The sequence below is a fragment of the Protopterus annectens genome, chromosome 1.part0 (genome assembly GCF_019279795.1).
Source record: "Protopterus annectens isolate FY-2018-M chromosome 1.part0, PAN1.0, whole genome shotgun sequence".
Lineage (NCBI taxonomy): Eukaryota > Metazoa > Chordata > Ceratodontiformes > Protopteridae > Protopterus > Protopterus annectens.
Genome location: NC_056725.1, coordinates 186,008,297 through 186,032,436, shown reverse-complemented (window position 1 = coordinate 186,032,436; position 24,140 = coordinate 186,008,297).

The window sequence follows — 24,140 nt, the reverse complement described above, 5'->3', positions numbered from 1 at the left end:
CGCGGTAGGCCTAGGCGCGGTTTCGGCCGAAACCACGGTCCGCGTGCGTCGGTCCTTGTCCTTCCGTTTTTTGGTTAAATGAGTAGTCGGAAGCTCCGACGGCATCTTTTAACAGTAACTATCCCCAAAAAATTCCTCTGCAAACTCCGACCGACGCCTAAGAGTTCGTCTATTGAAGGAGGCACAGGTTGCACAGGCCGAGACGTCGTGGTCTGGGCCTAGGCAGGGGAGGCAGTAAGAGTGGAAATCCTTATGAGGTATTTGTTTCCCACAAGTTAAACAATTATTAACTTTAACCGTTTGATCTGACATTGGCTGAGGCAAGAAAGAGTCCCCAACAGGGTACTTAGCTTTTTGAAGTCTTCGGTAGCTGAAATTACAGGAGCTGGCCGACCAGCACTTGTGAACTGCTTCTGCTTCGGGCACCACGCGGCAAGAAAGACTGAGGAAGATGGCGTCGGCTGACGCTTTTATATCCCAGGCGCTCTGACGTCGGGAGAGGGGCGACATCAGCCGACGCCGGACCCAGACTTTGGAATCCGGCCGACCGAAGGGCTGCCTGAGGCAGGACAACCCATATGTAAGGACTGCAGATGCATCCTTGAAGGACATCCTGGTGTCATTCCAATGGGTGTCCAATGAGTCAGTCCAGAAGCTGATGGTTGAAAGTTTTGTTTCTTCAAGGGATGCTCTGCACTTCTCTTTACAGCCTTCACATATTGACAAATAATCCCATAGTGAACTTTTAGGCAATGTTACAATGCTTCATATAACACAGCCAAATCAAATCAAAACAGTATAAATGCGGCACCAGGATATAACTACCACTTGTTCAGACACTCTAATGAAGGTGTCTGTCCCCAATGGTAGTGTCTGCATTCCTCTTGATGGCAAGGTAACACACTCTTTCCCATTTCTTAATTATAAGTAAAATCCTTTACCACATCCCAACCAACTAAAGAACCTCTTATTGACACCAACAACCCAAGAGACACACCTGAACAGGACAACATGCTGCACCACTGAAATAAACACCACTATCCTTATGGATTTAAATATCTATAAACTGGAAGACCTACACTATTACAAATAATAAAAAAAAAATGTTTCCTAGATTTCATCAATGCAAACTTCTACAGCAGATAATACATTCCCCTTCTAGGGAAATCAAACTTACTGGACCTGGTCAACAAATAAATCACTATTATACTCTATACCTACAGTAACTCCACCATTGGGCAGATAATTTTAACTGTTGGGATACAGCCTACAATAATCAGATTATATACTGTTACTATTATGCAAGAAGCCCAGAATTTCCAGACATAAAATATTGAGAGAGAAATTAGAGGAAAGAAAAATACTTGCACAAGAAAAACTTTACAACTTTAGGTTGCTTACTGCAGCTAGCTAATGACTTAAAGTTTATTTAACAGCTCCTTTTCCTCAAGAACCCAGATGAAACACTACTGTATTTGCATACAGTATGTACTCTCATTAGAATACCTGCATTGAAACCTTAGTCCCAGTCCAAATACAGTGCTAAGATGAGAAACTCTAGTAGAAAATAGCAGTGTGAAAAAAAGCTTAATCCTTAGTAAAATGTAAACCCACGGTCAAAAAACAAAAATAAAACTTGTGAACAAAATCAAATCTATCAAGGCTAAGTATGAACTGAAAATTGCCACGTCTGAGGACATATTTTTTCAACCAAGTCAAAAACCTTAGGGACAATTCCCAACATAGTCAACATTCTAGCAGATACATTTAGTTCAAACTTAAATACCCTATCCACTCCCTTGCCTGATATGTCTGGAACCCCTCCAAAGATCCCCTTCAAGTATGTTCTAAAACTCGGTGGCACAAAACTAACTCTATGGCTCCAGACAACACGCCACAGTAATTCCTTGTCAGTATTAAGGCACTTTTTCACAGTCCTGCTCCCAAATCTGTTCATCAGCTTTTCAACTGGTTATGTACGAAAGGTGCACAAATAAGTGATGCCACACCTTTCAAGGGTGGACCCACAACTAATTGTGCAAGTACATTACAAGAAGCCTTTATCAACCTTTTTTGTAAGATGATAGAGATCATTAAATAAATCAGGGTATTGTCAACTTGCAATATTCTGACCCAAATCAGTCTGGACTTGTGAAAGGAAGATACTATCTGCTGGACTTCTTTGAAAGTCACTGAAGCATTTATCCAGTGTGTACCTGCAAATGGCCCACTGAGATCAGTGCACTATCCTGGTAAACAAATGTAAACAAATAATGGAAGGAGGCAAAGCTATACAGAGTACCTTGACCTGGCCAAGTCCTTTGATACCATTCTACACTCCTGCATTACAACCTAACCAAATATAAACGCCTTATGTAATCCACTGGATAGCAAAATGCTTCACAGAACTCATTAAATTAACAACTGGGGCACTCAATTCTAAAGGCTTGTTACAAGTGGGTCCTCCAGTGCTCTGTACTGGGGTTGTTCCTATTTGGTATTTACCTCCCTGATGTTAAAACTGATGTCAACAGTCTTCAGCTGTCCATGTTTGCACTGCAACCTCAAAGCTATTAATTGTGACAAACTCCCAGACCCCCCTAAGAGGCATCAATGCAAATGGTGTCACAACCACAATTTGAAGCTAAATGATAGAGCACAACAGCATGTCCTTTGGAAAAACATGAGCACTGATGTACCTACCAAATCCCACTCTTGTCAAATATAATAGTTATTTAAATACTTGGGCACTTTTCTAGGCAATAAACTCTCCTTCGGCCACCATATGCCTACTAGCATTAGAAAACCTCTCTACATAACCAATATCATTACAAAGGCATATTTTCTAGGTCTAAAAATGCTTTCAACTCATTTTACCTCTTCTTTAATATACCCCTAGAGAATATCATGCTCCTTCTGACACTTGCCTATCAAAACTCATTACTCAGCTTGAAAAATTCCAGTGCTTCTCATTAAGAAAATCAAAGACTTGAGATCCATGACCTATGCAGAATGCCTCCAAGTTCTTTCCTGTCTTGTACAGTCTCCTACACCTCAAATGACCCTGTCCTGCATGACCGCCCTACATATCCAAAAAACCACACCACCACAACATCCCCAAGATTGCCTAAATGCCACGGCTTAAGAAATTGAAGTTCCCGAGATCCACACCTTAAGCAGAATTCCCTAATGCTTTCCTTGTCTGAATTGTGAAAACTCCTAAAAGGTGAACTATGTCTAGCTTACAAAGTGTCAAATGACGTAGGTATCCTCCTGTATGTTCACCCTATGTGAGACAAGCCTAGGTAAGTAGTGGGAGACATGTATCATTACTTCAACAAACATAACAAAAAAGAAGATGAGGAAAAACTAGCAACAACTGCACTAAACAATAAATGCATTGAATAAACATTCGATAAAGAGGTAGAAAGGAGATTTATGTCAAAAAACATAACATGCTTTACTAGTAGAGTGAAAAAAGGAACCCCCAAATACTAAACTACGGCAAAAGCAGCTTAACAAAGAAAAGGTAGAGGAGACAGGGAATATGAAGAGCTATCACAAAGTCACTTAGAGCTGTCTGGACAACAATCTATTGGTGAAGGTGGTGAACAAGACCAGAGGAGAGTCAGAGCAGGGAATTATATATAAAGGAGGCAGAGCTCCAGGACTGAATATTCCAAAGGTGTTTAGAGTTGGATCTAATAATGCACAGGTTGAGACAGACTAAGAAGACACTGGATCTGTGAATGCCCTTGAGCAAAACATTGGGGAGGATATACCACCATCTTTCTCACAGATTAAAATACAGGTGTCAGGATCAGATTACTGTGGGGATTGCATATCATAATGGAGATATATTATGCAAAAAAAAAGGGTTGCTGTGTAACAATACCCAGCCCTTGTGAAACATAATATATGAAGGTTGGGATGACCGGGCTTGACGTTCAGATACTTTCCTAGCTGAGGTAATGGCAATCAGGAATTTTAAATCCACTTTAGCAGCAGATTCAAATGGAGCTTGGGTTAAAACTTGGAGCAAGACAGCCCTGTCCCTAGAAGGAGTAGGGTCCCTAAGAGGTCTAAGTAGAAGGTTACCTTTGAAGAATGTTTTGCATAATTTGAGTGAAACTAGAACATATGATTCTCTCGTATATGAAAATCTGAGAGCACTGCTAGCTGAACTGTAGTAGTGGAATAACTAGATCCATTGTGGAAAATGGGAGGCGAGAAAGCCTAAAACCATTGGTATTTGTGGAAAATGGGAGGGGAAAAAGCCTAAAACTAATGGTATTTGTAGAAATGGGAGGCAAGAAAGCCTAAAACCACTGGTATATAAGCTGAAAAGGGATTTAGATTCCTCCCAAAGGCCCAAAATAAAGAATATTTTCTATTTAGTCCTGTACACTTTCCAAATGGATGGCTTCTGAGAAGTGAGAATGTGGACTACTTGAAAAGAAATCCTGGACTGATTAGCTATTACTGGAAGTGGAGAAACCATGCATCTAGTTTTAAGGCTTAAATGACCAGATGAGGCATGCCAGATGGATGAGACAGGATATCAGGAATTGGATCATCTACCAGATAAGGTCACAGAAAGGGAAATCACACCTGACATAGCCTTAATGGGGCAATGAGGCTGACCGTGATTTTCCTTTGTAATGCTTTCTGCAGCAACTTTGGGATTAGAGGGGTTGGTGAAAACACACATAGGAGACAGGAGTGCCAATCATGAAATCAGAGTGTATATGACTAACTCCTCCTCCTCCAGGGTGATCAAAGCAGAGAATCAGTTGTATTTGGAATTGGCAAAAAGATTGCAGCATGGTTGTCACCACTGTTGGATTGAGACACCTCTGGTGAGGTAGCAGAAAAGACTTGCTCAAACTGTCTGCTAAGGTGCTGGACCTTCCCATTACATGCATTGCTATTAGAAAGAAGTTGGATGATATCACCCACTGCCACACATGCACAGATTCTCAACACAACTGGTTGGAGCATGTTTCCCATATTTGCTGGTGTACCAGACTACCAACATGTCCATCTGGATAGCAAGCACCCCTAGGAGGAGGACATCCTAAAAAGCCTGCAATAATAGAAGTGTCCTCATCTTTAAGACACTGATGTGAAGATTGGCCTCTGATGGGGACCACGTACCTTGGATCATCCTCTCCATGTAAAGTCCCACCTCACCCTAGGTGGGAAGTGTTTATGGTCATCGTGGCTTTGGAAAGAGACACATGAATGGCCTCAGAATACTTCTGGAGGCCGAACCCACCAAGCTTCATAAGCCCTGCAGATGTTAAGCAAATTCAAAAACTCATAAGTTGGTATCTGACAAGTGAACCACAAGAATGAACTGTAATACACACATGTAATACCTTTCCAAGGTAATGGAAACTGCCATTCAGCCCAAAAGTTGTAGGGTCTTATGTAACGTAGATAACTTGCTCTCCAGTAACCTTGCTATTTGAATAGTTGCTTCAAGTGGGCTTTTACAAATTCCAGATTTGTACTGGAGAGAATGGCAATATATGCTGGTTTACTGTAATTTTTAGATGGGAATACACCTGGAGCAAATAGTTTCTGGCTAAGACAAGAGACCTGGTAGAAGTGAAAAGCAGGCTGTGTAGAATGGGGAACACTCAGAACCCATGCAGTCTGAGATGAGCTGCAACCACTGCCATTCATTTGGTGAACACCCAGGGGGCTGTGGTGAGATCAAATAGGCAGGGCTCTGAATTGAAAGTGACTGGCTCCCATCTGGAAGTGAAGAAACTTCCTGGAGCATCTGGCCATCTTGATGTGGTAGTATGCCTTCTAAAACTCTATCGAGCAGCACATCCAATCATCATTTCTCAAGAGAGGGAGAATGGACTGTACCGTGGCCATTGAAGACTGTGTGTGCTTGTTGTATAGATTCAGGTGGGTGCAGTTCAAATTGGCTTTGAGTCACAGTTTTTTTCTGGCACTAAAGAATCTTGCTGGTCTGGATGAGACCTCTCTGGTAACTGGCTTGTCTGGCAGCTTTCTCTCATACTGCAGCTTTTTTCTCACAGGTGGAACAATAGGAAGGTTCTTTCTTAATTGGAGTGGATAAAGAATGGGGATTCAATAGGCTCTGGTAATTGTTCACATCCAAACATTTAGGTGATGGATGTCCAGGCTTTTGGGCATCCCTGACTGCCTCCAGAGAGCAGCAGTCGGCAATTATTCAGGAGCGCTGATAATGTCTCTTCTGAGAAGGGACCACTGAATACTTAGTTCTGTGGACTTTCTCTACTGCGCAGGTGACATCTACAGTTAGAATTTCTCTCTCTGCTTCATAGAGATCCCCAAAAAAGTCCAGAGAAAACTCATGGGACTTCGGAACCACACATTTTTGTACACCCTTTCTGGTTTACCAGAGAATGCCCTGGGGTGGGGGGGACAAAAAATATATTTCTATGAGAGAAAGTTTTCCCATCCTTTTCACTTCGAGACTTTCTCTTTAATCTTGGGGCTGAACAAAGTAGAGTCAAAGGGAGAGATTTAAAAGACATCTTAAAAGGCTCCACAAAGTTAAAAGTGCATCCAGGCATGCCTCCTTACAGTGATGTCTGTACCTCCAAGAGTGTTGGACATAAGATGAATGTAGACATTCAAATGGACTGAATGGCAGCCAGCTGTGAAACCATGTTTTTCCTATCTTACACACACAGAGACCCAGAGAGACTTGAAGAGTTTTTTTGTAAAATCTCTGAAACCTACTCCTGTGTGACAAATAATTCAGTGACCATAATGCAAAAGTAGCTAAAGTGTAAACTTGCTTCCTGAATTTGTCCAAGGCCCTTGACTCTCTGTTAGTGGGATGGCCAGCATACCTCTTGTCACTGAGCTCCTTCTTGGTGGCTGCAGCTACTTCCATGGTGTCCACTGCTGGGCCCTTGCACCAGTAAGAATGGTCTTTAGGAGAAACAAAGTATTTATCTGTCTTTCTGGGAATTGGCTCTGTGAACTCAGGTTCCTTCCACGTCCGGCAAGTGATTAAGTCCACCATCTTATCCACCTGAGGAACCACCCAGGAAGTAGCTGAGCCAGAACCAAAAGCCTTGAGAGATTTCTCCCAAGAAAGGGCTTTGGAAGACCAACTTTTGTTTCAGAAGTTTGAGAATCTCTCCAAAAGATGTCAAACGGTGATCTGGGGAACCCTTCCCTTATATTGAAATCAGTTTCTTCAGTCAAAGACTTGTGAGGGGAATCAAAGTGCATCCCCTTACATGTGTGTTTCCAAGCAGCCTCCATGGGGGATGTTCTAGGCAGGAATCAGAAGACTGAAAGGTGTGCTGAATGAGTACCATCTCAAGACTAGAGTGAACCCAGCTGTCCCAATAAAATAGAATGAGCAAGATAAGGAACCAAGGCTACCAGCTGTGGAGCAGGTGGAAACAAGAGGAGAGAGAGGGGTCTGGTCTCCAGCATTAGAGAGAGCTTCCCTGACTGCCTTGAAAGCATAGGGGAACCAAAAATCCCTCAGTTGCAGTAGATGCTGCCACATCTGGATGACAGAAGGAACCAACCCAACTGTGCACCTAGATGGATGTCTGTGCAGAGCTGTCAAGTGCTGAGGCTCTAAGAGCAAGAGAAAGCTCTGACAGCTTTGGAGTTGAGCCCTTACCACAAAAGCTTCAACTCAGAGATCCACCTCCAATGACAGACAGTATTCCAGAGTTGAAGATGACCATATCTTCAGATCAGACTAGGGCAATCCAGTTGGGCATCTCAGTTCCAGAATCCCAGCAGCTGGTGGTCAGATCGGAGCAGAAGCAGCCATCAGTAAGGGACAGGTGCCAAAGATCAAGGGTCTGATGGAAGACAGAGAGAGAGCTCTAAGCTAAATTTGGGTCATGAGGAATTTCATCATTCTAGCCATATCAGCTTCATTCAGACTTCTGCTAGACCTTAAGAGGAAGCTGGTCTTTAAGGCTTCTGAAAAGTCCTTTTTGAAGAAAAAGGAGTGTGCAGTTTTGGGCAGATAAGTGCTGGTGAAAACTATGGCTCTGGTAAGATGGGAAGTCTTGAAAGATACTGAAGATAGCTCCAAAGAAGTTGTAGGATCTGAAGACTTAGGCCTTTTTCAAGTCAGGGCCCAAGATGTCAAGGAAGGACAACAGTCAGGAAATCGCTTCCTTCCCTCTCTGTCCTTTTCTTTGGACCTATCGTTCATCCCCTTTGTGTTTCTACAAGGATTTCTTCCCAGATGGAGATGCTTTAGAGACAGATGAAGATTTTGAAGACCCTCCTGCAGGCAACAAACCATTAAGGATCAATTTATTATAGCCTTTGAGGACTTCTTGGTGTCCAATGGTTGTACAAATTGAACAATCCTCGTAAAGATGGGCGGTGCCCAATTAGTAAAAGGTGTGCATTGGAATTAGGTAGTTTGTGCCTACACCCACATTTTTTTTAAAACCAATAGGTTTATCTGACATAACACCAAATTTGCACGACAAGCAAAAATGTACAAAGTTCACAAACCCTACTAACAATGGTGGAATTTCAAAACACTATACATATATTATATACTAGCAATAATACTACTAAACTAGTAAAGGGAAAGAAAATGAAAAGGTGCCAAAGGCATGAAGAGAGATGACAGAATAAGTTTTTTTTTTCTTTTTTTGGGGGAGGAAAGTGGAAAGAGACAGCAACAACAAAAATTAACAGCCAAAAAAGTACCAGAAAGTTTCAAAACTTAGCTAAAAGCAAGCCTGAGCTAAGGAATCAAAGCATTACGCAATAAGCAGTAAACAAGATCAGCAGTACTGTTGAGGAAAGGATGGGTTATAGATAAGGGGATGAACCTGAGCTATGAATCTTAAAGTCTGGAAAAGTGTCTGAAGTCAAATCGGAGACCCATTCATTGAGGAATGGATGGAAAAGACAAAACCCTATTTGTTTCATTAAAAGGAAAGCAGAGTTGTGAACTTGTTGGAACAGATAATAGTTATAGTACTGCTCACATATGGGAAGCATCCAGCCAAGATTACTGCAAGTTCAGCCAGTATACCAAAAGCTTGGGTGCTTTCCACTCATGCAGTAAGAGTGCATCATGATGGTGTACTGGTATACAGATGTACGGGTGCAAAATTCTTCAGAAATTTATTGCCCCAGACCAAAAAAAAAAGAGGCAAAAAGGGAGGAACCAGATATAGTCAGCAGAGAGGGTAAGGATGAGACCCACCTAAGTCAATAGCCAGAGTATGTGTGTAAACACTGCAAAAGTTATCTACTCAGCCATTGATAAAGAAGTTATGTACTTACCATAATTTTCCATCTGTGTTGTCCATTTTCATTCCTCCTCAACAAGTGGGTTTGGATCTCACTCGGCTGCTGCTAAAAGCTCACAGTAACCAAATCTCTTGAGCGTCTCTTACCCATAATGCACTCCTCCACCATCTCACATCTTGTTTGCAGCTCAATAGAGAGTAAAGGTGAAAGTGGTTAACAGAGAAGCCATATGAAGAAGTTACACATAAAAACAATATACAGGTATCCTGCAAACACTCGTTCCTCCAGAAGTCTTAGGATTGGTGTTGGTGGGTGGAGAGTTGAAGAATAAAAATGGACAACACAGATGGAACATTATGGTAAGTACATAACTTCTTTATCTGATGTAAATTTTCATTCTATCCTCAACAAGTGGGACAGGGTCCCTAGCTACCTGTGTCCAGGGTGAACTCAAGGATATTCTGGAGCACCATATAACCAAATGATGCCCTGTCTCAAGAGACCAGATCCAACTTGTAGTGAGTTACAAAGGTATGAGGAGTAGCCCAAGTTGCCCCTGCACATGTATCATCCATGGACATTATTGACTGAAAAACTGTGGAAGTTGCCATGGATCTAGTGGAATGAGCTTTCAAGGAATGTGGAAAAGTAATACCAAGTTTAGTGTAAATGAAAGAAATGCAATTTGTCAACCACTTTGATAACGTAACTTTAGAAACTAGTTTTCCCAGAGATGTTTCAGAAAATGAAATTAAACTGGTCAGCTTTTCTGATTTTCTCGGTCCTATGTAAATAAAATCGTAACTATCTATGAACATCCAGTAAGTTCAAGATATGTTCTCCTTTGATGGTAAACTTAGGGGTGAACACTGGCAAGTTAATAGCTTGATTGACACTGGATTCTGACACCACCTTAGGCAGTAAAGATGGCTTGGCATGTAAGGTTGCTATCTTTGTGAAAAATTAAGTATGGGTTTCAGATGATAATACTTGAATCCTGGAAATTCTTCTTGCAGAAGTAACGGCAAACAAGAAAATTGTCTTCCATGTAAGATATTTCAGATCACATGTAGCTGCTGTTCAAAAGGTGATTGTGTGAGACTGCAGTACCAGATTCAAATCCCATGGAGGGGTAGGATCTTATTTGTGAGAAGCAACAGACAAGCCATTAAATCCAATGTGATAATTGGAAATTGCTGGCAGTCACACTTTAACAGTTAAGGAACTAGAGCTGTTTAGAAATAAATGTGCTAGAAAGTCCAAAATTAATTAATAGGGCCTGAAAAATGGTGCTGTTGCACCCAACTAACAAACCTTTTCCATTTACTGGAAGATATCTTCCTTGCTGAGGACTTACAGAAGATAAAAGTATATGCCAAACAGGTGAAGAGAGCATGGATTGCCTGGCTAATACTGGAATTGGAGAGGCCAAGCAGTCAGCTTGAGGTTTGGGATATCTGGCTGTCAGGTGAGACAGGAGGTCCAGAGTCTGATCTAGAGTTCACAGAGGTTGAACCAGGTGAGGCTAAAGGAAAGGAAACCAAAGTTGTCAAGGCCACTAGGGGGCAATGAGGATTACTTTGCTCTTAGACCTGGCAGCTTTCTGTAGAAATTTCAGAATCAATGGAATTGGTGGATAAGCATAGAGAATACGGTGGGGGGATGGGGGTCGTGAAGTACAGCATCCCTTGGTGACTTCCACTGTGGAGAAACTAGGGCAAAGTAACTGTTGCAATTGTTTAGGGGTGAGGCAAAGGGGTTGCAGCAAGGCTGGCCCCATCAATGGAAAATCTCATCCCCCACCGTTTCATTGAGGGAACACTCATGAGGAAGAATGCATCTGCTCAGTTTGTCTGCTATCACTTTGGATTTCCCTGGAATGTGCATTGCTACTAGAAAGCAGTTGGAAGAGATTGCTCACTGCCAGACCCTGAGAGCTTCTTGATACAATGAGTAGGATTTGGTTCTCCCTTGTTTATTGACAAACCATATAACCAACATGTTGTTGGTAAGAACTGCAACAGTCCCAGAGGGGAGAGCATCCTGAAATGCCTGCAATGCTAAGAGCACTGCTCTCATCTCCTGGACATTTATGTGCAAATTGTCCTCCTCAGGGTACCATGTGCCCTGGGCTGCCCTTCCTAGATAATGCCCCCCAACTTATCAGGGAAGCATCCATGGTCACTACAGGCTTGGGCTGTTGGGGAATGAAGGGGCATTGAAGTATTTGATTGGATTGAATCCACCAGCTCAGGTCTCTTTTGCACATCTAGGTAATTCTTATCTGGTGCACCACTGGCTGATAAAGGTGGCTGATAAAGGATTGACCACTGAGTAGCTAGCATCCACCGTAGAATCCTCATGTGAAACCTTGCTAGTGGAACTAAAGTTATTGCCACAGCCATGTAGCCTAGATTCTGGAGGGCCAGATGGGCTGGGATTGATGTACTCACCATAATATTCCTGACTTGTGATCTTATTGTCCTTTACTTTAGGGCCAAACAGTGTAGTTCCATCAAAGGGAGCATTGACGAAAGAGGACTTAAATGGCTCTGAAAAATCTCACAAGCTCATTCAGGTATATCTCCTCATAAAAATACCTGAACCTGCTACTCTTGAGGTTCCTTCCATTATGTTGGAAACTAACCTCATAGAAGAGTTGGATATAGACTCTATAGGGTTGCCAACTGAGAGGTTATAGAATCAAGAACCTCTTCAGAAATGCCTCCTGTGAGAGTATTTAGTAATTCCTTGGTGAAATCCCTTTGAAGTCTAATAAAGCATACTAAATAGTTCAGTGACCTTAGAGCAAAGGTCACTGAAGTAAATACATTTCTCTAATCTGTCCATTGCCCATGACTCCCTGTTAGGGGTTTGGACACAAACTATTAGCGAGTTCTTTCTTCATGGCCACCACTAAGACTATGGTATCAACTGTAACCCCTTTTTCCCCAGAACAGTCTGTCCTCAGGTGATGCCATTATCCTATCTGGTCTCCAAGGCATGGGTTCTATGGAGTCAGGCTCCTTCCACGCCCGCCAAGAGATTGTATCAATGAGCTCATCAGGAGGCAATCACCCAGGAGACAGAGGGTCAGTACCGAAGGTCTTCAAGAGAACAGATTCCTTTGACATAGCATTGGAGGGAGTCTAGCCCACATCTCTGTTTCAGAATTTCTAGGATGTCTCCAAGAGAGACATAATTGGGAGGTGACCATGGGAACCCTTCGCCTTCATTGAAATCGGTCTGTTCTGTGATGGACTCCTGTGAGGAGTCTACGTGCTTCTTCTTATACATCCTCTTCTGGGGCAACTCCTCAGTGGGATGCTATGGGGACGTATTGGAAGAGGGGAAACCTGGGTCTTTGGTAGTGGATTCCCCTGAGGGAAATGTGAGAGGTTCTTGGCGCTGAGACAAAAAGGTAGCATATCTAGGATCTGAGGGGGAATGCTCCACAAGATCTGCTGAGAGAGAAAACTCTCTTAGCAGCCGAGAAGGCAGAGCTTGAAGGAGTGAAAGAGGAGTATCGATCAGAGAAGGCGAGCTTCTGAATCATCACCACCCCCTGCTCTGATGGCAATATCCAGAGGTGGAAGCTGGAGATGAATTGTTAAGTGCTGAGTCTCCATGGTGTAGAGACAGCTACAAAAACTTCAGAGTTGAGCCGCACCTCAGATCCAACAGGCAGACTTCAGCTCCGAAAGTTCTCTGGATCCAAGTGGACCGGAAGTCTCAGAGATGACCTGTGACGTACCTCCCTGGACTACATGAAAAGAGACATGGAGGAGCTCTCGGATTATGTAGCAGGGGTGGGTATGACCCCAGCCATGGGCAGCATCCTACCATCACCCAGAATGATACCACAGTACAAGCAGAAAATGACTTGATTTCAACAATTGGCCAAGTTTCTGTTGTCATTCTAATGGGATCCAGTATCTGTTTGCCTGGGATGACCTCAATGCTTTGCCAGAGATGGCCTGCATCTGTCACCCTGGGCTTCTGAATACTGGCCAAGGCTCTTGCCATACCTATAGTGTCTTTTTAGCAGTGTTCCACAGACCAAATTACCACCGTAACAGCTACAACAAATGCAATCTAAGGGTCATGCTGCTCAATGCTAGACATCTAAATCTCAAAATAGACTCACTCAAAGCACTCCTTAAAATGGAGAACATCGATTTGTGCCGTAACAGAAACCTGGCTCAAGGCAGCAGAAAGCACCCCTGCACTACCAGGCTATAACTCATTCCACACCTTTCGGCCCCAGAACTTGTACCGAAGCTCCAAAGATGGTGGTGTTTCCATATTCATAAAGGATGCGCACACCTCCAGACTGGTAGCTCAACATAATGCATCTGAGTTACTTCAGGTTCAGCTCACATTGGGTAAGACATTGATTCAGGTTGTAGCCTGCTATAGGTCCCCAACCATGTCCCAAGACTTGCACTCCATGTTCCTAAGCACCCTGGAGAATATTAAGGTCCAAACTAACACACTCATACTGGGCAACTTCAACTACTCCTCCATTAACTGGGAAAACTACTAGTGTACCAGTACACTTGCCCAACGTTTCCTGGAATTCTTTAATTCCAATGCCCTGGACCAGCTCGTTCTTACCCCCACTAGAGGTAGCAACATCCTTGACCTGGTCATTACTAACATGGGCGACCTTTGCTCTACACCAATAGTCAACTCCTCCCTGGTTAGATCCAACCACAAACTAATCACCTTGGAAATCCACATCCCATACCCCCCCCCCCCAAAGGTAACCACCATGAAAAAAACTTCTCCAAAGCTAACTTTGGACTCCTAAAAACAGAGGTAGCTAACTTCACTGCACCCATGCAAATGGAGATCAGTTGCATGACCGCTGAATCATACACCAATGCACTGTATAAACACGTACACAAATGTGTGGATCTTGCCATATGCATAGAACCAAGAAGCTTCTCCTCCAAAAAAGGAAGACAATGTGGTGGCTCCCTGCCATAAACAAACTCTACAACAGAAGGAGGAAACTGATGCGGAATAAGGTGAAGTCCCAAGACTACAAAAGCTTCCTTATCAGCCTCAACAAAAAGTTGAGATCCCTCATCAATTCCTCTAAAGCTAGCTATAGAAACAGAATTGCAGCAGATAGTAAAGACAACCACGAGGGCTTCTATAGTTATGTAAAGAATCTCCATGGGAATACCCAGATTTGCTCTGAGCAACTGCACAATGGTACCTCCTATACAGAGTCAACAGATATTGCCAATATACTGGCTGACAGATTCAGTGCCACCTTTACCCTTCCCCCCAAGGGACCAGTCACAATACCAGTAGATTGCCAGGCACCCAGTATTACTGCTGCACAGGTTAAAACAGCACTGTCCAAGGCCAAGAATACACCTTCTAAGGGACCTGAGAATATCCCTGGCTGTGTTCTACATGAACTACAGAGTGAACTGGCACCTCACCAGTGTGCCCTGTTCAATCACAGCTTCAACTCAGGCTTTGTCCTTACTGAATGGGGCACTGCTACAGTCATCTCTCTCCACAAAGGAGGAGCAACTACAGACCCTGGGAACTACTGCCTCATTAGCCTGATGAGTCTGACATGCAAAGCTATGGAATGCATCATGGACCTAATAAACAAGGATATAGGGAATCTCCAAACTCTGGATCCCACACAGTTTGGTTCTGTGAAAGGTAGATCATGCCTGGTCAACTTCTTTGAGTCAGTCACCAGAGCTGTGGATGAAGGCAAGGTGGTTCACACAGCCTACCTTGATCTGGCCACGGCCTTTAATACCATTTCCCACTCAGGAATCATAGAAAAACTCACTAAGCTAGGCATCACCCCCTACATCACTAGGTGGATTGCAAACTGGCTCACAGGTAGAACCCACAGTGTGAAAGTAGCTGACTCCAAGTCAGACTACTGACCAGTTACGAGTGGAGTCCCACAAGGTTCAGTCCTGGGTCCTCTCCTGTTTGGTATTTACTTCTCTGAAGTCCAGACCAACACAAAGGGATTCTGGCTGACAAAGTTCACAGGCGATTGCAAGTTGGAAGCTATTAACTCTCCAAGTCATGTTGACATCCTACAGAAAGGCCTCATGGAGACAGACGACTGGTGTCAATACCATGGCCTTAAGCTCAATGCCAAAAAATGTGTCATCATCCCCTTTGGGAAAAACCCAGTTCCCATGAATTACCACATCGATGGTAGTGCACTGAACACTGAAGGCATTATAATAGAGCTGGGAACACAAGCTGACAGCAACCTGTCTTTTGACCACCACATTGCCACTGTGGTAAGAAAATCCTTCTATGTGGCACATCTCATTACTAAGGGTTTTGCATCCAGGAAGAAAGAGAGTGCAATGCCCCATTTGGCATGTACCTCACTACACACCTGCAATAACTGGAGAGGCCACAAAACTACCTCACAAAGAGGATCCTAGGCCTTTAACATTTGTCCTACATGGACAGACTAAAAAAACTTCAACTATTCTCCATCTCATATCGCCTGCTTAGAGGCGATCTCTGCTTGACTTACAAAGCCATGTCTGACCCAGCTCTGTTAGAAATGCTACATCTGAAGAAATCCCAATCCCTCCACACCACACACTCCAGAGACTTCAACCTAATGCTGGAAGGACAGGTTCATAACCCAGAGACTGCCCATGCTATGGAATAGACTTCCCATACATGTCAAACAGAGCACTTCACTGGCCCTCTTCAAGAGAAATCTTGATGAGTGGATGGGAAATAGAAAATTCACACCAGGGATCACTCCACTGGCTTTATTCGACAGAGGCACTTGGAACTAAGGTCAGGTGGCACAATGCCAGGGTAATCCTATAGGCTAGGCTTGCAAAGGGTCCAGGGCCATTAGCCTAGTACACACTTATGAACCTAAAAACCAAAGACGGATGGGCCCCGACAAACCCTACCCTGGCCCTAGAAATGATATCCACTTATGTTTAAGTAAAGGTGTGTAAAGAAAACTTCCAAAATGAATGGACAGACTTTCCTGGGGCCTAATATACAGGACACTTTTCAAAAACTGAATTCAAAACAGGAAGCAAGGAGTGGATTCAAAGGCAGACTAATGGAGATGGCTGACAAACCAGCTTTAAAAGATAAATGCAGTAAACTAGAAGTGAGCAACTCTTGCAAGGACTATAGGAATATCCACAGAAAAAGGGTCCAGCTCATGCTTGAGACACCAAACAAAAAAATCTTACATGTAACCACATAGGATTTTCTAAAGGTCTGTTTCCCAGCCTACTGCAAAACTCTGAGCACAACAACCTTAGAAAACACAATTTTGATTCATTTTCCATACCACTTATACAGTCAACTGAAGAGTGGGCAAGTGAGGGTGAATGAGAAACCCATCCTGTAAGGTAACTTGTGATGAACAGACCCGGCAGTGTTGTCTGGCCAAAAAGGAGTCTCCCCCTGAGAAAGTTTTGCTCCCACATAATCTTATGAAAGACTTTTTGTAATAGAGGAAGAAGGGGATAGACATAAAGATACATCCCTTCCAGGAAAAATACATTGCATCCACTCTCCAAGCCAGAGGACCTGGCTCTCTGCAGCAGAAAGAATGGCTGTATAAAATCTTATCATAACCATAGATGTCCCTCTCTTCCATGTTGCAGTATTCGTAATCTTTGGGTTAGCCTCTGCCTAGCGTCCCGAATGTCCAGCCAGTATACAAAAGCTTTAGTCACTGCAAGGTATGTGGGACATCTGACGTTGGTCATAGGGACAGTTGCCATAAAAGTGATGTCTGCACATACCTGCCATGGAACTGAGTGCCCCAGTCCCAGGGATAGCTGCACAAGTCCTTAATCATCCAGCAAGCCCAAAATATATATATATTTTTAGGGGGTAGGAGGGTGGGTAGAATACTGGAAGAGGACATCTACATCTATGGTTATGGTAAAATTTTACACAACTGTTCTATGTCCTTCTGTTCTCATGCTGCAATATTTATAACCTTTGAGTGAGTACTATAGCTCAAAGGGAAAGGGAAGAGGGTGGTTTGGAACAGTTTTTCCAAAAATCCATGCAGGATTGCCCTAACAAACCCTGCTCTAGCTCTGGAGATGTGGTCCAGTTTGTAGTGTTTTGTAAAGGTATGGACAGATGTCCAGGTAGCTGCTTCTAGAATACAGGCAGAGTCCAGCCCCCTGAAAAAAGCTCCAGAGGAGGCCATGGCCATAGTGGAATGGGCTTTTATGTTCATGTTGGTATTTTTTCCATGGTAGGTATAACAAAAGGAAATGGTTTTAGAAATCCATGTAGAAATAGTTTGCTTTGTCACAGATTTTCCCAGAGCCCTGGGGTGAGAGAGACGAACAGCTGCTCTGATCTCCTAATGGATTTGGTCTTGTCAATGCAGAATCTTAGCTGTCTGTGAACATCAAGGGAATGCATGACTCTCTCACTGTCATTCTAGGGTTGTGGGGAGGTGGACACACTGGTTCAGGGACAACTCACTAACCACCTTAGGCAAAAAGGACAGGATAATCCACAAGGTAACCCTATTCTTGTGGAAAATTAAAAAGGCTGGGGTGACCAAGTGGGCATGGAGCTCTGAGATGCTTCTGGCTGAAGTTAGGGGCACCAAAAGCATAGTTGTTCAAGTGCAATACGTTACAGAGGCTTACCTGCTGGCTCAAATGGAGAAACAGTGAGCTGCTTCAACCAGAGTGGTGGAACTGGCTTCTGGGGGGGTAAGGGGGATGAAGTGTAGAACTCCTTTCAGGAATAACTTCACTTGAAGTCTAGAAGCTTGTGGGGGGATCTAGAGGCAGACATGCAGGAATAGCAGCAAAGAGTGCTTTAACAGAGGAATATGCCAAACTTGCCTTCAACAATTCACACAGGTAAGACAGCACCAAGGAGACCTCTACTTGAAATGGGTCTAGCTGTCTTTTTAGACAAAATGGAGAACCTTTTCCACTTGGACAGATAGGATATCCTAGTACTGGGTTTCCTGGCCTCTTGCAGGACATTTAGCATGTCCTCAAAGTAGAGGTGTCTGAAAGGGATCAAAACTCTTATCTCCCACAGGGTTACGTTCAGAGATTCCAGGTGGGGATCCCTTGTCCTGTGTATGTAGGTCCACTCTTTGAGGTAGGTCCACTCTTTGAGGTAACTTGTGATGATTGTCCCTGGCTAAATGCAGAAGGAGGGGGAACCAGTGCTGTCTAGGCCAAAAGGGGGTCACCAGCAAGATTTTTGGTTTGTCTGCTGAACTTTCCTCAGGACTTTCTGTAGGAGTGGGAAGGGGGAATGTGTACAGAAACATCCCTTTCCAGGAGATGGAGAAGGCATCCATTGCCCTCGCTAGGGGTCTGGGAGCCCTGGTACAGAACTGTGGAAGTTGCACATTCAGAGGGTAGGCAAACAGGTCTATTTGTGGTGTACCTCATCTTTTGACTAGATCCAGAAACAAATCCTTATGTAGCATCCATTTGAGGGATTGTGACATGGATCTGTTTAGGATGTCTGCCTGTGTGTTCTGAGCTGAGGGGATATAGACAGCCTGCAGAGTTACTCCATGCTGGACCTTGAATTCCCAGGCCTGGAGTGCAAGTCTGCATAGCAAGTATGATCTTGTTCTCCCTTGTTTGTTCACATAACACAGAACAGTAGTGTTGTCCATGAACAACTTCAGGGGTCCTTGCTTCAGAACATGTTGGAAGGCCCTCAGAGCAAAGATGAGAACCCTCATCTCTCTAATGTTGATTTGCTCCCTCTTGGAGGGGCCTGTCCATGTGCCTTGAACCTTCAAGGTGCCCACAGCAGCTCTCCAACCCAGGTCTGAAACATCTGTGTACATTTCCTGGACTGGAGCTAGGGAGTGCAAAGAAAGTCCTAGATTCAGACAGACTTGATCCACCCACCAAAGGATCTCCTTCCTTAGGCAAGACAGGAAGGGAATGGTGTGGTCCAAAGGGTGGGAGTGATGGATCCATGTGGACCTCAGATACTACTGAAATTTTCTCATGTGGAATCTTGCCAGTGGCAAAATGGGAATTGTGGAAGCCATACAGCCTAAGAGTCTGAGGTATTTTCTTGCTGTCAATGCAGTGGCATGGATGACAAAGATTAGTTGTGTAAAATCTTACCATAATCATAGAGGCCCTTCTCTTCCATGTTGCAGTTTTCTCACATGTGGGATCCTCTGCCTCAGGCAACCCGAATGCCCGGCTCTTATACAAAAGCTTAGCCTGGCTGCTGTAAGGTGCATGGGACATCACAACCTGGGAACATAAAGCGTGGGCCATAAATATGATGTCCACATGCAAAGACCTCAGAAATGAATGCCCAGTCAGACAATAGTCTGAGGCAGCTGAAAAGATGCCATCCAGTAAGGGAAGATGTCCTATAGGGGTAGGAGGGAGGGAAAGGAATACTGCAACATGGTTTTACACAACAAATCTATGTCCTTCTATTCTCATGTTGCAGTATTCTTGCATGTGGGAGAGTAAAAAAGCTCAGCCAGCTAGAGGGGTGGAGGAAGAGGTAGCAGTCTCCTAGAAACCATGGAGGATGGCTTTAGCAATCCTGTTCTGGCGATGTTATCTAATTTATAAAGTCTAGTGAAATTGTAGACAGAGGACCATGTAGCTGCCTCTAGGATGGTGGCTGTATCAAGGCCTTTCAGGAAGGCCCCTGAGGAGGCCACAGCCCTGGCAGAGTGGGCTCTCACCTTGTGGGGTAACTCTTGACCATGGAAGGAGTAGCAGAAGGATATAGTTTTAGAGATCCAAGAGGACATGGTCTGTTTGGATACTGCTTTCCCCAAGGCCCAGGGGTGAAAGGATACAAAGAGCTGGTTGGACTTTCTATCCAGACAAAGTACAGTTGTGTACCTACCATAAATGTAGATGTTCGAGTGTATTCACTGTTGCAGTCATTACAATTGGGTTATCCTGCTGGCAGGCTACCCGCAGTCGGCCTGAATTCCAAAGTCCTGGTCATGCGTCGGTTGCTATCGCCTCTTCCCTGACGTCAGTGCGGCAGGGGTATAAAAGATGTAGCCGTCATTTTCTTCAGTTTTTCTTGCCCCAGATGTCAGGTGCCCCCAAAAGGGTAGGCTAATTTATGCCAATAAACATGCATGCAGTAAAGTAAAACTCTACCTTCATCTACAACCAAATACACCACATAAGTTGTATAGAATAGAGAAGTACAGATTACACCCAGTAAAGGAAAGGGGGATGGTGGGTGGGTAACCTGGACTGTAACAGTGAATACACTCAAACATCTACATTTATGGTAGGTACACAACTGTACTATGTTCGTGTTTCACTGTTGCAGTCATTACAATTGGGTTGAATCCCAAAGCTATGGTTGGGCGGCTGGGGCTAAATAGGATTAGGAGAGGCAGTGAGGCCCTACAGAACTGCAGTGGCAAAGCCTGCTCTAGCTTTAGAGTAGAAAGGTAAGTGATAGTGCTTTGTAAAAGTGTGCACTGAACTCCAAGTTGCAGCCTCTAAGATGTCTTTGGTTGGTACTCCTCTGAGGAAGGCTGCTGAAGTGGCTGCTGCTCTGGTTGAATGTGGCCTAATGCCCTTAGGCTCTGATTTGCCATGCTGTGAATAGCAGAAACGAATGCAGTGGCCTATCTATTTTGAAATAGTCTGCTTTGAGATAGCCTTTCTTTGTGATCCTGCAGCATATGCCACTAGAAGTTGTACAGTTTTTCTGAAAGCTTTGGTTCTGTCCAAGTAGAAACGTAGCTGCCTGTGAATGTCCAAAGAATGCAGAAGTCTCTCACCCTTATTCTGTGGGTTTGGATAAAAGGTAGGCAAATTAATTGCTTGATTCAGGGGCACACTGGACACTACCTTAGGCAGAAATGTCGGGTTTGTCCTCAGAGAAACCCTGTCCTGATGGAAAATGATAAAGTGTTCTACAGCCATGAGTGCCTGTAACTCTGAGACTCGTCTTGCAGAGGTTATTGCTATGAGCAAAGCTGTTTTCCAAGATAAGAATTTTATATCAGCTGTAGAGGCTGGTTCAAAAGGAGGCATTGTGAGTTTTTCCAAGACATAATGTAGGTCTCATGCAGGTATTGGTGCTCTCCTTGGGGGTCTTATGTTTTTGGCCCCTCTGAGGTGCTACCTTAGTAATGGATGAGAGAATAGAGGTGGTTCTGTATTGTAGTGAGCTGAAATGGCAGAGGCATGAATCTTAATAGAGGAAAAGGATAGGCCTTTCTCCAGCATCTCAGTTAAGTATTGTAAAATCTGAGGAATATTTGGTACAATTGTGTCAATTCCTTGTGCCTGGTTCCAAGCACAGAATCTCTTCCATTTTTCTGCATAAGATTTTCTGGTGCTATGCCTCCTGCCCTCCAAAACAACATCCCTCACTGCTTTAGACAGAGGCATGTTCTGAATGGTTACATTATCCGCCATGCTGCCAGGTTTAAGGTCCAGTTTTGGCTGTGCAGGATCTGACTGTTTTGTTGAGTCAATAAGTGAGGAATTTGAGGCAATGTCCAGGCTGGGCATTGAGACAAGCTCATTAGGATTGGGTACCAGTGCTGGCGGGGCCAATCTGGGGCAATCGGTATCATTTTTGGCTTCTCTTGTCTGACCTATAGGAGTACCTTGGGGAGGAGAGGCAGTGGGGGAAAGGCATATACTGTTAAGTTTTTCCAGCTGAAAGATAGAGCATCCACTTTCCATGCTAGCTTGTGATAAGTCCTTGTGCAGAATTTCTGTAGTTGGCAGTTGTGAGGCGAGGCAAAGAGGTCTATGTCCGGGCATCCCCATTTCCTTGTTGTCATGCTGAAGACTTGTGGATCCAATTTCCACTTGTGGGGATCCATTAGGCTTCTGCTTAGTTCGCCTGCCAGAGAATTTATCCTTCCTGGCAGGTATTGTGATTGCAGATGTACTTGGTAAGTCAAGGCTGTGTTCTACAAAGTCATGGCTAGTCTGCAGAGGGGGTAGGAATGTGAGCCTCCCTGCTTGTTTATGTACCACATGACTGTAGTATTGTTCGTCTTTATCAATAGTTGTCCTGGATGAAGTAGATCCATGAAGGCTGTCAGGGCATTTTGAACAGCTAGCATCTCTTTTTGATTGATAATGTAGATGCATTTGGTTTGCGGACCATGTGCCCTGAATACATCTTCCTGCCATATGGGCCCCCCAGGCATAAACTGATGCATCTGTTGTTAATGTCTGCCTTGCTGTGGGTAAAGTGAAAGGCTGTCCCCTTGTTGTGGTAACAGGCCTCTGCCCACCATCGAAACTCCTGTTGCAGGCAGAGAATGAGGGTAATTATTGTTTCCAGGCTGTGGCAATGTTGAGTCCAAACACTTTTTAGATACCATTGTAGTTTCCTCATATATGGAATTAGCAGTATGCAGGATGCCATGAAGCCCAAAGCCAGCAGAATTTTCCTTGCAGATAACTGGGTCTTTGTTATGTACTCAGTTGTCTTTGTTTGTCTGGCATGAGATAAGCCATCTGGGCAGTTGTATTTAAGCTTGCACCCAGGAATATTATCTCTTGTGAGGGTACTAGTTTTGATTTCTTTTCGTTTACTGTGTACCCTAGGCATGTTAGTAATCTTTTTACAAACGCCAGATGCTGTAGTAGAATGTCTTTGTTCTCTGCTTGAATAAGGCAATCATCCAAGTAAGGATAAATTTGAATTCCTCTTTGTCTGCAAAATGCAATTACTAGTGTCAGGCACATTTTGTGAAGACCCTGGGCACAGTAGATAAGCCAAAGGGCAGTGCAGAGAATTGGTAGTGCATTGAGCCATCTATAAATCTGAGGTACCTTCTGCATGAATATCTGATTGGGACATGTAGGTATGCCTCTTTTAGGTCTAAAGTCACAAGCCATGCCTTCTTGCTCAGCATGGGCAGAAGCTGCTGCAGAGTCAACATTTTGAATTTCGGAATATCCGGAAATGTGTTTAGAATAGACAGGTCCAGTATTGGTCTCCATGCATTGTCCTTTCTGGGCACCAAGAAGAGTCTTGAGTAAAATCCTAGTCCCTGATCTTGCTGTGGCACTCGCTGAATGGCCCTCATGTCCATGAGGGCTGAAACTTGTTTTTGAGCCTCTGCCCATTGATTGTGTGGCAGATCTGGCATTCTGTTTGCCCTTGGCAGGGTGTGAAAGTGGAACCTGTAGCCTTGAGAAACTATATTCAGGACCCATTTGTCCTGGGTGATCATGTGCCAATTTTGTGAAAAAAGTGCTAGTTTTCCCCCTAAAGGGGCTGCCAAAAGATAAGTGCTCGGTGCTGGCAGGGGAAAGTCATTGAGACTGTTTCCTGTATGGCTGAGATTTATCTTCTCCACTTTTGGAGGTAGAAGCAACCCATTGTTTAGACCTGTATGAGCCCTGTGGCTGGGATCTGCCTCTGGGCCGTCTGTATCTGCCTCTTTGTGGCCTGTCTTGACACAGGAAAGGACCAGTTCTTTGCAGGCCAGTTCCTGCTAAATCTGGGAGGTTATACCTTTAAGAAATCCTTGACTGTTTGCATAGATTTACCTTTGTCCTCCATTTTCTTTAACACCTCTTCTGCTTTAACACCAAACAAGGTATCATGCTGTAATGGAGCATCTAATAATTTTGCTTTAACATGATCAGGCAAATTCTGTTCCTTTAACCAAGCATGCCACCTAATGACAAAACCCGTAACAGCGGCCCTGCAGGAGGCCTCCAGAGAATCAAAACCACATTGCAAAGTATGCTTTCCCACTTGTTCAGCTGCATGCAATAAATCCTGCATTTCTTTGTTTTCTGCACGTTCAGAATTTGTCAACATTTTCTGTTTTAGTAGTGACATAAGATATTGTTGATATTTAAGCATATGAAATTGAC